Below are 16,687 nucleotides of genomic sequence, written 5' to 3'. Positions count from 1 at the left end.
ATTCTCTCTTCCTCCTACGTTAAATGATGAAATTATTACTATTATTTTTGGTACTGTAGATGAAACTGTGACCCTTATAAATACTAGGAAAACACCTTATCACCGAGCTACAACATCCATTTGCAAATTCAAATCATTTAATTTGTTGAAAAGTTTCTTTTTAACATCTGCATATTGAAAGAGAATTAAAAGTTATAAGTGAATTCACTATTTCAAAGGCTTTAAAGAATGGTGTGTGAAATCTTTTTTCCCTAGTGTACAGGTGTGACTGTATTTCAGCTCTAATATATACCCAGCAGCACAAAATTACTTTTTTATATTTAATATAATTTTTCATATTCTTGAACATCTATTTCTAAATAAAGAGAAAAATGGGTGTTGATTTAATCCCAAAATCACAGACAACTTTTATAAGAAAAATATTTTTAAAGTCATTTGCTGGCAAGTATACCGCAGTAGCTGCTGGCATTTTTGCTACCTTGCCAAAGACTGAGAATAAAGTGTGGAAAAACATATATTCAAAACAGAAGCCAATATGTTAATTTTAAAATGTATATAGAGAAATGAAACAAAATTCTTTACTACACACCGAGTGTTACAGAATGATATTAGGGATGGGAACATATTATTAAGAGCTGAGTTCTAAATACCTACCTGTTGCAAAAAATGAAATAAACTATAAAGAAATTCTTCCTTACAAAAATGTCTTAGGGTTTCCATTGCTGTGAAGAGACACCATGACCAAGGCAACTCTTACAAGAACGGCATTTAATTGGGGCTGGCTTACAGGTTCAGAGTTTCGGTCCAGCATTATCATGGCGGGAAGCATGACAGTGTCCAGGTAGACACTGAGAGTTCTTTATCTCGTTCTTAAGGCAAACAGGAGAATACTGGCATGGCAGCTAGGAGAAGGTTCTCCAAGTCCATCCCCAAAGTGACACACTTCCTCCAAGGCCATACCTACTCTAACAATGCCACACTTAATAGAGCCACACCCAAGGCCAAGCACATTCAAACTACCCCACTGGATGACCCCTCAGACAGTGCTATTGGGAACCATTTCCTAGAAGGACCATGAACTGATTTATAACATTCTCAGAAGTTGCTAATCACCTCCTGTAATATACATCTTGCATTGTACAAGGCTGAAAAGAGTAGAAAATTTAAAAGACTTGAATTTTAGTGAAGCCCTTGCTATTTCAGGGTCTGCTTCAAAAGAAGAATTTCCTTATAAATGGGCATTTGATCTAGGTTGACATGACCCATCCATTTTAGGATATCAAAAATGCTGCCCTTTATTCTTATCAGGTCATTGACACTCAAGAACATTACATGTCACATGTGCACATGTTTCTTGGTCAAGGGAGCTGGTCGTTCACATATAACTTGTGCTCTGTTTATCCACTACTGTATAATAAGCAACTCTAAAACCTTGTGGATTGAGAGACTATTGGCATTTATGTATTTGTTTTTGTCACATGCATGTTGCTGGCTCCTTTCTGGGATCTCAGGGTGACTGAGTCAATGGTAGAAGATGGAAAAATGAAACTATGGTGTAGTATCTCTCTGTGCCTTCAAGCAGTAGCAATGACTTATTACTGTTTGCTTGCATGCCAGTGCAAGGTTGGGATTTTGGCAGAGCATCTCAGTAGACCAAGAGGAAATATTCCAGGGAGTACGAGCACAGAAGGTGCAGGCTTCTTTAGATGAATTAGAAAGGCTTTTATTATTCTGGTAATCTTCTAAACAACCCAGACCCCAGATTCAAATAAAGAGTAATATTCACACACACACACACACACACACACACACACACACACACACACACAGAGAGAGAGAGAGAGAGAGAGAGAGAGAGAGAGAGTCGGTCAGTCACTCACACACAGAGAGAGAGAGAGAGAGAGAGAGAGAGAGAGAGAGAGAGAGAGAGAGAGAGAAGGAGGAGAGAGAGGGAGAGAGGGGGAGGAAGGGAGAAAGAGAGGGAGGGAGAGAGAGAGGCAGAGAGAAAGAGAGAGAGAGAGAGAGAGAGACAGAGACAGAGACAGAGACAGAGACAGAGACAGAGAGAGATCTGGTCTACTGCAAAACCTTTCACAAAAGATGTATCTTGAAAGATCTGGAGGCCTTTAAGTGTTAATATCAAAATTCCTTCTAACCTTTCACTGACTTAGTGTGTTTCTTTGTTTTTAAATTCATTTATTTGGTTTTAGTATAATATCATACCATTATATTCAGTTCCTATTAGCCTTCCTTGCCTCAACTCCTATGGAAGATACTCTTCCTCCCCAAAATACCCTCCCTTCCCTTTTCACAATATATACTTAAATCTATATCTCTGAGAAAAATGAAAACATGTTATTTATACACTTTAACCACTCATTTTGGCTATCAGCTTGACTAGATTGATGGCTACCTAGGAGATAAGCAAGTCCACCCTCTGGATGGTTTATCCAGACAGGGTTAATTGTAAAACCTGCTCTGATTTGGGGCAGCACCGTCCCATTGGCCAAGAGCCTAAGTGAAATAAATGGAAAGGAATGGCTTATAGTGCTACTCCTCTTGTCTCTCTGCTTCCTGGCTGTGGTGAGGAAGATGTTTTACCCAACCTTTCCGGTCTTGAAATGTTCAATCCATGAGGCAGAATTGGAACATCTCCCCCCGTTGAACTTGCTTTTCCTGGTGCTTTGTCACTGTGACAAAACGAGCACCCAAGGCAGTTTTCTTCTTAGTTAGAAAATAAGCAATGTAGCATAATTTAGGAAAACCATATCAGAATTAGTAGATACATTTGTAATGATCACCGTCACCATTCTAATCAGTCCTCTCCAGCAGACCATGACAAATATGGTGAGTAGGCTTTAGCTAGGACAATTTTGTGAATGATTTAATATCATCAGGTGAAACACGCACCAGAAATTATTAGATAGCTATTCAAATTACCAATGAGTTTTCAGGTTGTTGCAGTGGGCACTGAGCAAAATAAACAGAATTAAGGGATGTCGGTTGGGATGAAGGCTAGAATGGAGAAGTGATTCACTCAGAGGAGATGAGACAGGCAGAGGAAAAGAGGACCTCAGAGGAAGAAGGACTTAATCCTGATAATAGTTTTTCATCTTAAAGAAGAAATACTTGAAAGATAAATAAATGATTTACCACCTTACATGCTGATACTTACACACCATTGAGCTCCAACTCCTTCTCTGCCCTTCCTCACTTCCTGGCCCAGAAGAGTAACAGTAGAGAAGAGATTTGCTCTGCCAAGCATCACTGATCAGGAAAATAGGCTCGTATACTCTGTAGACCACCTGGATGGCTCTCTAGTCTTTCTGAAATCTACTCCCAAACCACATGATCCAAACGATTCAGGCTCTCACAAAAAATATGTCACTTGAGTGTTACACCCTGCACCTGAGGTTCTGCAGAGCTCTCTTGCTCCTCAATTATTGAGAAAATAATTGTAGGGAGTCATGCTGTGTAGACTGTCTCTAGAGGAGTCACACATATGTTGTTGTCACTATGTCCTGGGTGCTGCATAGGCCCTTTGCTGAAATATTCTATTATAGTCACAGCAATCCCAGGAATAAATGATCATTGATTATATTCATATTGAGAGTGGGAAAATGGAGGCACTTGATTACATTAATTGAAAAGAACTTATTTCAGAAACAAGTGGCAGAACTGAGGTGCCAACCCAGGTGGGCTGAATTACAAGTTCACGTTCTTCCACTACCCTTAAAGGGCTCATGGGCCACATTGTTTTTTAGTAAGTTCTAATGTACCCAGAGAGAAAGACTTCTTTTATTCATGCTTTAATTTCAGAATAGAAATTGTGACTCTGGGGAGCTTTTTCAAACTTCAAAGCATCTTCACTCATTGTGTTGGCCCTGCAAGGGGACAGAACAACTTGGGATGAGAGAGAGTGAGAGAAGCCTGAAAAATGTGTGAGAGGCTCAAGAAGTGGTCTCAGGCATGCTTTTTTTTTGGTTCTTTTTTTTTTTTTTTCTTTTTTCTTCAGGCATGCTTTTGAATGACCTCCACAGGCATACAAATGGGTGAGAGCACTTCCTGTCACAGGCTGTGTGGGGCTGAATTAGAGAGGAAGGGAGGGTAGTACTCCTCAGTTCAGAAGCTGGAAGTCTATAAGGACCAGGAAGGGTGGGCTGTTGTCACTTGAAAAATCATTGTCCGATCTGAGGCCAGGCACAGAAATTGGGAGAGACAAGCAGGATTGGTACAGAAGTAAACCTGCCTTGCTTTATGTACTTTAGAGTACTCTTTGACATGGCACTTCCAGATCCTGTCTCTGAAGGGCAGAATAGAAGCACCCACTGCTTGATCAGGAAAGAAGAAAATGCTAGAAATCATTAAGTCAATTCACTTGAAATATTTTGTTTGAGAGACAGAGTAAAGGGATGCTGAACTTTTATTATTATTTAACAGGGAATCATTGAAATCATGAAAACCATACAAAACAGTGAACTGGAAGATAGTAGCTTAAATCTTCTCTTTTGTAAGTGGCTACCACTATTCATTCTCTATATTTTTTTGTAACTTTTGAGTAGGTATCCATATATTCATGTTACAGAACAACACTAATATTGTATATTAAAATTGGGTTCTGCTGGATTTTTTTTGTTCGAAACTTGTTACAGTGTGAAAAATACCATGTGATAATATATAAGCGTTTTCCACTCTATGGGCATATTTAATGAACTGTATAATGTCAATATTTTGAATTTAAATAATTTAGCTTATTACTATAACCATGAACACTGAAATATAAACCCTGTCTATGAAAAGTACAAATTTTGAAGAGAAGGTAGGCAGGGAAATAGTTAAGTTTCTTCAATGAATTTATCAAATTTTGCCAAATGGTTTTCCAGAAAAATGTACATATTTACCTGTCTAAAGCATGATGAAAATGTGAGCTATAGTAATTTAAAATTATTTATAATAAATCATAATTTATAGTTATAATAGCTTATATTAAGTGTCAGTGAATGAAGTGAATATTAGGTACGTGGGCAGCCATCATAAATACCAACTTTCAATACTGGCTCTAGATTCCAGGCACTGAAACACTGTATCACAATTGCTTTATTTATATTTTAATAGCAATTAATTTTCACATGTGTATTGATTATTCCTATCTTCCTTTTGAAGTATCAGCTTATTTTCTTCACTCACATTTGCCTTCTTCTTATTGATTTCTAAGACCACATCAAACACCATCTTGGTTCAGATTCAAATATGAGACTTTCTAAGGGCTTGGCAAGCTAATGTGAGTGGTGTTTCTGATTTGTATTCTCCCAGAGATTGTTTTCATTCATCTGTCCCCTCTTCTGACACTTTACTTCACTGACTTCATTATGTAGAAAATATAATTTCTGGAAACATTAGAAGCTGCAGAAGCAAGATGCTACCTCTACTGTCTAATAATCTCAGACCAAGAAGAGATGAAAAATGAAATGAGCAATTGTTTAGAAGACTCCTTTTACTTTTAAACACATTATTTCCATCTAAGTTCATATTAGAAATTTTCTCACTTTTCCTGATTAATTAGTTTGGGGGCACACGGTCCTGACATTATTGTCCAAGGAGTCAAGAATTTCCTTTGACCCTTTGACTCTGATGAGATAGATAATCTATTTAGGACTCGGTAAATAGTAATGGCTGTGGTGGCAGAGTACAGAAAGGATAGAAGTTCAACCTTGTCATCACAGAGCTCCCTTTAGTCCCACTACAGTGTGCAGGCAGTGGCAAGGGCCTGACCATATGGACTTGCTAAAACATGATGGCTATACTTACACATCTGAGATCATAATGCTGACATTTTCTTTTCTTTTTTGAACTTTCAAACCAGTAAGTAACCAAGGGCAATGTCTCTTAACTATTTAGTGTCTCCTTGAAAACTCCCTTTCTATGTCCTGCATATTTAGATTTGCTTTCTATCACAAGCAGAATAACTAAGAAATTGAAGGCAAGAATATAAAAAAATACTGTTAAGGAAAGAACAATTGAAGACAGCTTCATTTATACTTTTCATAAAACACAGGCTTGATTTTGCTATTTTGATTTTGTTCAATTACATTGCTTTGGTCAAGAACCTTATGTTAAAATAAACTTCTAGACTCAGAAGCCCAAGTTCATTAAATTATTGAAAATGGAGAATTTTATGTTCATGGAGGACACTGGTCGTTGCTTTTGCAATGTGACAGCAAAATTCATTCATCTGCAACTGTGATGTCTGCCTTGACTTTAGTCAATATTTCTTTCATCCACTCTTCTCCTAATTTAATCTCTGGGCAAGAAATCCTCATGGTTTGGATTTCTTTGCATGGCCATTGCCCAATGAATAAATTTACCGCAGGGATCAATCTGTGAGAATGCATCTAGAAAGAGGTAAACACGGGGCGTGTAACTTTAACAAAAGTAGGAGGAATTTATGAAATCAAGTGTTCAAAGCCCTAGTCATTGCCCAGGACCACCTATGGACAAAGTCATGTGCTAAATCCTCTATCTGTGAAAGAGGTGGTACGGTCTGGATGTTTACACAATCATGAGCAAGTTAACAAATATGAATGAGTGAAGTTCATGGTCAGAGAAGACCAGAATCCCCAGCTCATTTAAATGTCTAGATGAGAGTCAACATAGCAGCAGCTTCTCTTTTAGGACAGTTTGTTATTATTACTGTTGTTGTTGTTGTTGTTGTTGTTGTTGTTATCATCACCCATTCGTAAGTGTAGGCTGCATGGGAATCTCTTGTCCCTAGCCATTTGAAGTCTGAAGGGCTCCAACACTTGGAATGTCTTGAGTGATGGCATGGCAGTACCTAGCAGAGACTTTTGCTCTTAACATTTAATGGATCACGGATCAAAATGAAATTGCACTGAAAATATTGTGTAAAATGCCTTCGGGCCGTTTGACAACGTGAATATAAAATAGGTGACTGATGTTAAGACACTGCTCCTTTCTCACGGGTTATCTAATTATATATGTGCAAATATTGCAAAGGCTCAGAAACCTCTGACAGCTAAAACGCAGGCCCAAGCATTTCGCACAAGGAACCACTGACCCACATTACCATGCTAGTCATCCATTTGCACTAACCTGCAAAAAAAAGGAAGACTAACTTCGTAGTTTAGTTCTGTAAGATTCTGGATGCCCTTTCATATAGACATTGATTTAATCACTCAAATGCAAAAGCATCAGCCATGCACACTGTGTGGTAAATGCTGTGAATGACCCACTTATTGGCTTACCACCATTGCCAGATGTGAGGCTGCGGAATTTTCCCGTGGTCCTTCTGACTGCTGAAGGCACACAGTTGTTTTGGTTTAATTTCAAACCTAGATTCTTGTCCCATGTCTTAATAATTATGATTAGCAAATAAATCATCAAGCTCTATACTCATGATTTGTTTAATTTTATATTCGATGCTAATAAAATAAGCAAAAACATTGCAGAATAACTCCTTCGGATATGGCACATGACCTTTAGTTAGTCCAAGGAATGTGAAATTTTAATTCTTTCCATTTGGTAACGAAGGAAAGTATAAAGCAGGTTTGCTCCAGTGGACACTTTATATCTAGTGTGATAGCGAGTCCTACACTGCGAACGCCAGGAGAAAGTGCTGCCAGTTCTTGTTCTAAGCTAAACACACCCATGCATATCTGGATGAAGATATAAAACGCTGTCAAGACTTGGAAAATCTCCTTTTGCTTCACTTCACTGTTACTATAATTCTAACTTGCAGCACCTTCAAAAATTTCTTTGTTTTGATATCTGTCTATCTATCTATCTATCTATCTATCTGTATTACATTAGTGCTATTCAACAATTAGTATATAATAATGCTTAATTTTCACAATTTAATATATTACTGGATCAATATGACACAGTTATTCAGTTTCATTGTTGGTGGAGATTTGGGCTGGACTGAAGTAGCACTTATGTGAAGATTTGTAGAGTAAAAAAAATATTACAAGTTTATAAGGTGCAGCCATAAAGCCCAAAATAATAAACATTGGGAAATAACATAACTGAGAGCATGCGTAAGAATAGAAAGATCTTATTAGATGATTACTAGGTGCAAGATGATCTTCCCACAGAGCACCCTTCTTCAAGCAGGAAGCTTAAACCAAGTGGCAAAGGCCTCAGCAGCTTGTTACTACATTACCTTACCTTGAAGGGATATTTACACACCTCCCTGGGCATGCTGGCCTCTATTTAAGTGGCTGTAAGAAAGCTCTTGGCCTTCAGAGGCAAATTAAACATGAAATACAGGAAGAGTCGAGATTCTGGCTGTTCCTTAAACTCTGAAAGGTTCTAATTATGCTGCTATACATTTGGATGCTCAACACAGATCTTTTTACCTGTATTTAGAGATCAGACACCCTGGGTAAATCCCCAAAAGTGTTTCTGTGATCCCAGAAGCTTCATGATGACCTGTTACTGCCAGACACAACTGTGGGTTTTTGCATTGCTTAATGGGTCTGGGTTTGGGTTTTGTTTCTCATGATAAGTGATGTGGCATTTAACAGTGATGATTCCAAATTACAGCTTCACGTGAAGTAGGATAGACATCTCTTTAGCATCAGGCAAGTCAGCAGTTTGCAGGAAGTGCAGTGGAGAGCAGGTTTTGCAGTTAATGAATCCACACTAAAAATGGAAATCAGTTCTCCACTGACTTGTCTTGTATGTTTTACTATGAGCATCCTGTGTGACACCACTAAGGCGAGAGTAACATATGTAATGCAGCTCTAATGACAGTTGCCTGATGCCTTTCCAGAGGTGTCTGTGGGGATTCAGGATGTCACAGTTACTGCCTAATTTGCTTGATCTTCTATAATAATTTCCATATATCTACACTCTAGAGAAAAGGAACCAGCTAGTTTGTCCATTTCTATGTTGGGGTCCATTAGAAGATAATGCATCTTCCCTACTCCTCACAGTGAATTATCAAAGGTTAGATTATTTTTAGAGTGACCTTCCACACCACTGAAAGTTTAGTTAATGTCCTCGTATCTTTCTGACTCTCAGTCATTGCCTCTTCTGGTCCAGCTCTCCAGTTTTCAGTTGGCTCACACGATCTCTTATACCAGCAAGCTCTGCTCCTTTAAAGGCCAGACATTTTTCTCTTCAGGATTGTCTTGCTGTTTAGAAAACAACAATAACAAGTGGAAATATAAAGACCTCATTTTTATTTGCAAATTAGACTGTAGTCTGCAGAATTTTAATATTGGAGAAGAGTGGGGAGTGTTAATAATGCACTAGAAGATACTGAAATTTATTAAGGTAAAGTTAGACCTTTATTCGTCAGTCTATCCAACTATCTGATGACTGTTCAATGGCCACATGAATTAGTGGCTGTCTTATTGGACCAGGGAAGATACAGTCAATCTCCATAGTTATAGAGTGTTCTGCTGGATCTAATTTCTCACCTAGACATTCAAATCCAAGTGACCAAAATCTTTTCTCTGGGTCCTTATATGAGAAGAACATGTTAGATAGTCTGTGAAAAAAATAAAAGCCCAGCACATCCTTACCTGAATGAACAGATCAAGTTTTACTTTTCTGTTTGTTTGTTTTAAACTGGGAAACCGATTAAAGAGATTTTTCAGTTGGCTGAAACTTGACCTATAAAGCATTTTGGAAAATTATATACAATTTCAAAATACTAAGGAAGAAAGTTAACAAATGTATAGCAAGGTTACTAAGCAAAGACAACATTCTTGATTGAAGCATATTCAGAGTAATCCATTGCATGTGTAGTCTATGGACAAGGCTGATGTCATTAATCCTTCAGACTGTGATGATTCGCAGCTTGTTCTTTTATGACCAAGCCTGATTGGCAGCCCTTGTCTACCTTTGGGGTTATTGCTAAGGCCCAGACTCTATCAGAAAGGACTTGCTACATATCTTCGTCTTCAGATGGAGTAGCTAGACAACTGTGTCAGTGTTAGTGATCGAGCCTTTTGTTGAGTTCTCTGATTATGTCCCAAGAGCTCTGGCTTCCCCAGAATTCCAAGCGGCAGACTTCTTGATGACGACCTCCTCTTCTGTGGGAGGTAATGCCCTATGTCAAAAAGAAGAAAGAGGTATTAAAAGTTGATTAGAGTCTTTACTTAAGTTAGATGCGAAGAGGAGAATAATCCTTTGGAATTTCAGGGTAAACTTGAATGAGGCAAACCCTCATGAAGAAACTGTCTAGAATCCATCTTTGATCTGTGTAACTTAGTGCAGGAAGGCACTCTAGGAGTCCTGTGCAAGAGGACATGGATTGTGTGGACAGAATGACAAAGGATGCTTAGAGATGCACAGTGAGTATCTCAATGTATTGTTCCTGTGAAGAGACACCATGACAATGGCACCTATTATAAAAGAAAGCATTTATTCTGGACTTACTTATAGTGTCAGAGATTTAGTCCATTATCATCATGATGGGAAGCATAGTAACATGCAGAGAGACATGTGTCTGGAAGGAGCTGCAAGTTCTATATCAGGACCCAGAGCAGCAGTAAGAGAGAGTCACAAGACCTAGCTTGGGCATTTGAAAACTTCAAAGCCTACCCCCAGTGACATGATTCTTCCAACAAGGCCACACACCTTCTAATACTTTAAAAATATACTACCCGCTGGTGACCAAGCCCTCAAACTTAGTCTATGGGGGCCATTCTTGCTCAAATCATCACACAGAGTTTTCACCATAAATTTAAATTGGATGCAGCTAATTCAGAAGTATTTACAAAACTTTATGTATTCATTGTTTCTGTAATAGATTAGTTTCTCAGTGGCACTCTCATTAAATACATTTATTTACCAACATGATCAAGTAGGGTTTCATCCCAGGCATGCAGGGATGGTTTAATATACGGAAAACCATCAATGATCCATTATATAAACAAACTGAAAGAACAAAACCACATGATCATTTCATTAGATGCTGAGAAAGCATTTGACAAAAATTCAACACCGCCTTCATGATAAAAGTCCTGGAAAGAATAGGAATTCAAGGCCCATACCTAAACATAGTAAAGCTATATACAGCAAACCAGTTGCTAACATTAAACTAAATGGAGAGGAACTTGAAGCAATCCCACTAAAATCAGGGACTAGACAAGGATGCCCACTCTCTCCCTACTTATTCAATATAGTTCTTGAAGTTCTCGCCAGAACAATCAGACAACAAAAGGAGGTCAAGGGGATACAGATCAGAAAAGAAGAAGTCAAAATATCACTATTTGCAGATGATATGATAGTATATTTAAGTGATCCCAAAAGTTCCACTAGAGAACTACTAAAGCTGATAAACAACTTCAGCAAAGTGGCTGGGTATAAAATTAACTCAAATAAATCAGTAGCCTTCCTCTACACAAAAGAGAAACAAGCCGAGAAAGAAATTAGGGAAACGACATCCTTCATAATAGACCCAAATAATATAAAGTACCTCGGTGTGACTTTAATCAAGCAAGTTAAATATTTGTACAATAAGAACTTCAAGACTCTGAAGAAAGAAATTGAAGAAGACCTCAGAAGATGGAAAGATCTCCCATGCTCATGGATTGGCAGGATTAATATAGTAAAAATGGCCATTTTACCAAAAGCGATCTACAGATTCAATGCAATCCCCATCAAAATACCAATCCAATTCTTCAAAGAGTTAGACAGAACAATTTGCAAATTCATCTGGAATAACAAAAACCAGGATAGCTAAAACTATCCTCAACAATAAAAGGACTTCAGGGGGAATCGCTATCCCTGAACTCAAGCAGTATTACAGAGCAATAGTGATAAAAACTGCATGGTATTGGTACAGAGACAGACAGATAGACCAATGGAACAGAATTGAAGACTTAGAAATGAACCCACACACCTATGGGCACTTGATTTTTGACAAAGGAGCCAAAACCATCACATGGAAAAAAGATAGCATTTTCAGCAAATGGTGCTGGTTCAACTGGAGGTCAACATGTAGAAGAATGCAGATCGATCCATGCTTATCACCCTGTACAAAGCTTAAGTCCAAGTGGATCAAGGACCTCACATCAAAACCAGATACACTCAAACTAATAGAAGAAAAACTAGGAAGCATCTGGAACACATGGGCACTGGAAAAAATTTCCTGAACAAAACACCAATGGCTTATGCTCTAAGATCAGTAATCGTTAAATGGGATCTCATAAAACTACAAAGCGTCTGTAAGGCAAAGGACACGGTAGTTAGGACAAAACGGCAACCAACAGATTGGGAAAAGATCTTTACCAATCCTACAACAGATAGAGGCCTTATATCCAAAATATACAAAGAACTCAAGAAGTTAGACCGCAGGGGAGACAAATAACCCTATTAAAAAAATGGGGTTCGAGCTAAACATAGAATTCATAGCTGAGGAATGCCGAATGGCTGAGAAACACCTAAAGAAATGTTCAACATCTTTAGTCATAAGGAAATGCAAATCAAAACAACCCTGAGATTTCACCTCACACCAGTGAGAATGGCTAAGATCAAAAACTCAGGTGACAGCAGATGCTGGCGAGGATGCGGAGAAAGAGGAACACTCCTCCATTGTTGGTGGATTGCAGACTGGTACAACCATTCTGAAATCAGTCTGAGGTTCCTCAGAAAATTGGACATTGAATTGCCTGAGGATCCAGCTATACCTTTCTTGGGCATATACCCAAAAGATGCCCCAACATATAAAAAAGACACGTGCTCCACTATGTTCATAGCAGCCTTATTTATAATAGCCAGAAGCTGGAAAGAACCCAGATGCCCTTCAACAGAGGAATGGGTACAGAAAATGTGGTACATCTACACAATGGAATATTACTCAGCTATCAAAAACAATGGCTTTATGAAATTCGTAGGCAAATGGTCGGAACTGGAAAATATCATCCTGAGTGAGGTAACCCAATCACAGAAAAACACACATGGTATGCACTCATTGATAAGTGGCTATTAGCCCAAATGCTTGAATTACTCTAGATGCCTAGAACAAATGAAACTCAAGACGGATGATCAAAATGTGAATGCTTCACTCCTTCTTTAAAAGGGGAACAAGAATACCCTTGGCAGGCAATACAGAGGCAAAGATTAAAACAGACACAGAAGGAACACCCATTCAGAGCCTGCCCCACATGTGGCCCATGCATATACAGCCATCCAATTAGACAAGATGGATGAAGCAAAGAAGTGCAGGCCGACAGGAGCCGGATGTAGATCTCTCCCGAGAGACACAGCCAGAATACAGCAAACACAGAGGCATATGCCAGCAGCAAACCACTGAATTGAGAATAGGACCCCCGTTGAAGGAATCAGAGAAAGAACTGGAAGAGCTTGAAGGGGCTCGAGACCCCATATGTACAACAATGCCAAGCAACTAGAGGTTCCAGGGACTAAGCCACTACCTAAAGACTATACATGGACTAACCCTGGACTCTGACCTCATAGGTAGCAATGAATATCCTAGTAAGAGCACCAGTGGAAGGGGAAGCCCTGGGTCCTGCTAAGACTGAACCCCCAGTGAACTAGATCGTTGGGGGGAGGGCGGCAAGGGGAGAGGGGGACACCCATAAAGAAGGGGAGGGGGGAGGAGGATGTTTGCCCGGAAACTGGGAAAGGGAATAGCACTCTAAATGTATATAAGAAATACTCAAGTTAATAAAAAAAAATATATATATATATATACTACTTGCTGATGACCTAGCCTTCAAACTTAGTCTATGTGGGCCATTCTTGCTCAAATCATCACACAGAGTTTTCACCATAAATTTAAGTTCGATGTAGCTAATTCGGAAGTATCTACAAAACTTTATGTATTCATGGTTTCTGTAATAGATTAGCTTCTCAGTGGCACTCTCATTAAATACATTTATTTACCAACATAGTAAGCAACTATTCCTTTATGAGTCTTACTCAACTTTTCTGTCAGAGTCCAAGTTTAGGAACACCACACAAGGTGTTAATGGGGTCGCAGTCCCATCAAAACTTTAGTGAGCATCTGAGATGGCTCAAGGGGACAAAGGAAAAAAGAAGGGAGAGGAACTTGTCCACTGAGAAATTTATCTTTTTGGTTTTTTTTCCCAGGGGAGATCATAAACTTATAGGAATTGTCTGACTGGACATAGTCTCTGTTACCTTAAACTATCAAAATATGAGAAAGCAGAATTCTGAGGAGGACCATGTCAATCAGCCTCGAAAGACCCTTGGCAGCTTGGATGTTGCTTCAAGATGTCATGGCTCAAAGCCAATCAGCTCTTGCCACACAGCAAGGGATCTTGATGAGCTGGTAACCTTGTGAACTGTTCTCTGGAGCAGGGAAGGTGAAATTATTTGAAAATAATTCATCCAGGCGACAAATTGGCTCATCACTCAGCTCACAAATGTCTGTTGACCAGGCTGCCAGCACAGAAACACTGCTCCCTTCTGCAAATCTTCCTCTACACCACACTAATTGTAGGAAAAATGCAGTTCCCTTTGAGAGTAAAATAATGACGATAATAAATGTACAAGGAGAATTTCCAAGCACCAGGCATTTTTCATACAATATCTGTCTTCTAACAATTGGCCTTGTTAGAGGAAGCGACTCTTATATTACATGAAGTGGAATGGACTTCTGAGACATTAATAAAGTTTACTGGTTACACTAGTGATCGATTAAAAAAGCCATATTCAGCTATTAAAGACAATGACTTTATGAAACTCTTAGGCAAACGGATGGAATTATAAAATAATCATCCTGAATGAGGTAAATCAGTCACAAAGGACACATGTGGAATGTACTTACTGATATCAGTCCCAAAATTTGGAATACCCAAGATACAATTCACAGACCACCTGAAGCTCAAGAAGAAGGAAGACCAAAGTGTGGATGCTTCAGTCCTTCTTAGAAGAGGGAAAGGGAGGAAATACGAGGACAAAGTGTGGAGCAGCGACTGAAGGAAAGTCCATCCAGAACTCCCACCTGGGGATCCATCCCATATACAGACACCAAACCCAGATACTATTGCAGATGCGAAGAAGTGCTTTCTGACAGGAGCTTGATGTAGCTGTTTCCTGAGAGGTTCTGTCAGACTGACAAATACAGATGCAGATGTTCGAAGCCAACCATTGGACAATAATGGGATCCCCAATGGAGGAGTTAAAGAAAGGACTGAAAAAGCTGAAGGGGTTTGCCACCCCATAGGAAGAACAACAATATTAACCAACCAGACCCCCCCAGAGCTCCCAGGGATTAAACCACCATCTAAAGAGTACACATGGAGGGACCCATGGCTCCAGCTACATATGTAGCAGAGGATGACCTTGAAGGACATCAATGGGAGGAGAGGCCCTTGTCCTAAGAAGCCTAAATGCCTCAGTGTAGGGAAATACCAAGCCTAGGAGGTGGGTGTGGGTAGGCGAGTCGGGGAACACTTTCATGGAGGCAAGGGAAGGGAGGATGGAATGGGGTTTCCGGAGGGGAAACCAGGAAAGGGGTTAACATTAGAAATGTAAATAAATAAAATATCTAATAAAAAAGAAAGCCATATTTAATTTTAAGGGGAAGGGTCCAGGTCCACAGAGGACAACTGGAATAAAAAATATAAAACAATTACAAGACATGCAAATGTGAATGTCACAATAAAATCTATTTTGTGTGCTAATAAGTAAATAGATAAGACTGTGTTCATGTTTACTTGAGTCTTTTTGTTTGTTGTATAAAAGGGTTAGCTTTTTTCTAAGATATATTTTTTTCTGCTGCTGTGAAAGCCGTTATAAAAGGCATGAAATATAAGAAAATCATGCTGTTGGATTCTACTATGGGAGGATTCTTTTTAATGATTTATTTTTGTGTTTGCTTATATGTGCATGAGTTAATTGATCACTTGACATTGTATCTCAGAGGAAAAAAAAGGTCTGACACTCTGAACTCAAAAACCCAGCACATTCTGATGGTTTGGAAGTGTAACTTAGATCATTGTTTGTAAGTGTCAGCTTTCTTTATCTGTAATCTACTCTCGAGTTCTTCAACAAAATGAGAACTTACAGGGGTAGAGGGAGGAATAGGAGGTGACTGCGGGGAGGATAGAGCTAGAGAACCAGGCCAAACAATAGAGCAGGAAAAAGAGAGACAGGATTCAACAGTATGCAGTCATGTGAACAGGCAGTCATGTGAACAGGCAGTCATGTGAACAGGCAGTCATGTGAACAGGCAGTCATGTGAACAGGCAGTCATGTGAACAGGCAGTCATGTGAACAGGCAGTCATGTGAACAGGCAGTCATGTGAAGGGAAAACTTCAGTTTGAAGGAAGGGAGGGAGGGAGGAAGAAGAGAGGGAAAAAGGAGAGACAGAGAGACAGAGAGATAGAGACAGATCAGTACTTCTTTACTTTGTTGCAAAAGCTCTAGGAGTTTCTGCACCCAATCCCTATCCCAGGTCTCATTTCTCTAAGCAATCATTTTCTGTGGGGTTTGAGTAAAGACAAGCTGAATAGTAAGACATTGGGTGTAGGTAAGACAAGAACAGATTTGAATGTGTTTGGAAGAATCCATTAGGAAGAGTAGCTGCAAGGGAAAGCTTTTTTCCTTTTTGTTTTTCTGTTGGTGGTAGCAGTGTTTGTTTTTTGTTCTTTTCTTTTTTTTTTCTTTTCTTTTTTTCGGAGCTGGGGACCGAACCCAGGGCCTTGCACTTGCTAGGCAAGA

This window comes from Rattus rattus, chromosome 13 (assembly GCF_011064425.1).
Source record: "Rattus rattus isolate New Zealand chromosome 13, Rrattus_CSIRO_v1, whole genome shotgun sequence".
Taxonomy (NCBI): Eukaryota; Metazoa; Chordata; class Mammalia; order Rodentia; family Muridae; genus Rattus; species Rattus rattus.
The sequence above is the reverse complement of the archived record's forward strand: the minus strand, read 5'-3'. Positions refer to the sequence as shown.